Source organism: Aplysia californica, unplaced genomic scaffold (genome assembly GCF_000002075.1).
Source record: "Aplysia californica isolate F4 #8 unplaced genomic scaffold, AplCal3.0 scaffold01393, whole genome shotgun sequence".
Taxonomy (NCBI): Eukaryota; Metazoa; Mollusca; class Gastropoda; order Aplysiida; family Aplysiidae; genus Aplysia; species Aplysia californica.
This window is the reverse complement of record NW_004798663.1, coordinates 1-1,339: the sequence shown is the minus strand read 5'-3', so window position 1 is coordinate 1,339 and position 1,339 is coordinate 1. Positions and strand designations below refer to the sequence as shown.

General features: G+C 40.3%; 1 long non-coding RNA gene across 1 annotated transcript; it reads right to left on the bottom strand.

The window, feature by feature from the left end:
- Positions 1-284: 284 nt before the first annotated feature.
- Positions 285-974, bottom strand: LOC118479013. The gene is made up of 2 exons (XR_004859421.1): positions 886-974; positions 285-433 (listed from the first exon to the last, which is right to left on the bottom strand). It is a non-coding gene; the product is annotated as an uncharacterized LOC118479013 (long non-coding RNA).
- Positions 975-1,339: the final 365 nt, after the last annotated feature.

Below are 1,339 nucleotides of genomic sequence, written 5' to 3'. Positions count from 1 at the left end.
ATCAGTATGTCTTGATCTTATGGACTCGTATGTGTTGTCTGTCTCCGCCCCCGAACCGTCATCTGTCACATTGATTGACACATAGCTAGACTCCTCCTCCTCATCCGCTCCTGTCTGCTTGCTGTTGATGTAGTAGCTCACACACAGAGCCATGCTGCCTCAGGTTCCAATCCTGTGACTCTTCGCTTTCTGCCGCACATCGATCTGAGTATGTTCGGGATTTGTCCGACAAGCCATGAAGATATTTGATGATTGTTTTGTTTTGTTTCGTTCTGTTTTGTTTTTTGTTTTCGTCCTGGAAGGGAATGAGTTTTCAATAATGTCGTTGATCTTGAGGTTGAGTTTGAGGTGCACGCTGTTTTTTCCACACCCTTACGGTTGTCAGAGTTCACTCTCCCAAATACTCCATGTACGTTGCTCAGAGCTGGTCTCTCTAGAGGGAATACCAAAAGTTACAGTCAGATAAAGTCTCCACACGATGGACACTGAACGGACAATATTTCCACTTCTGAAATGACAGTTTTGATATCTGTTCAGATTGCTCATTGCCCCACATACAACATAATATACAAGAATAACGGCAGGAACATTGACAACGAGAACAAGAAAAATAATAACAACAATAACAACAATAACAACAAAACAACAACAGCAGCAGCAATATCAACAACAAAAACAGCAACACTATAGTAGCAACAAAAATAACAGCATGTTCATGACCCCACACAGCCCATGATAATAATGTTATGATATTCACATTTCTTAATGCTGGCCCTACAAAGCCTATGATAATAATATATTCCATATTTCTGTAGGCATATTTAAACATTCCCTGTCCATGTCCAGAAAATAAATTGTTGATTTTACAATACAGGGAAAACTTACTTTTGTGACAGACCTTGTACTGCTTCAGATGATCAGCTCTGAACTGTAATAACACTCGCACAGTATCATACTCCAACCTGAGGAGAAGACCAAAGAAACTGATTAAATCAAAATGCACATACACAAGCGCACACTAACACACATAAAAACAAACAATCACAAACATACATACACACACATGCACACATATGTGAGTATGCACATATTATGCCCGTGAGCGCAGACACACACATGCACGCATATACATACCCCCCCCCCCACACACACTCACGAACCAAGCATTCTCACGCACCGGAAAACTAAAATAGCAAGTAGACATAACAAAGCGTATATGCACAGAAAGGCACAAACTAAAATGCAGACACACTCAACAAACCATATGCACAAAAACGCATAGACAAACATGCAGACATACTCATACACATATTCATACATACTAATACACACACACTCA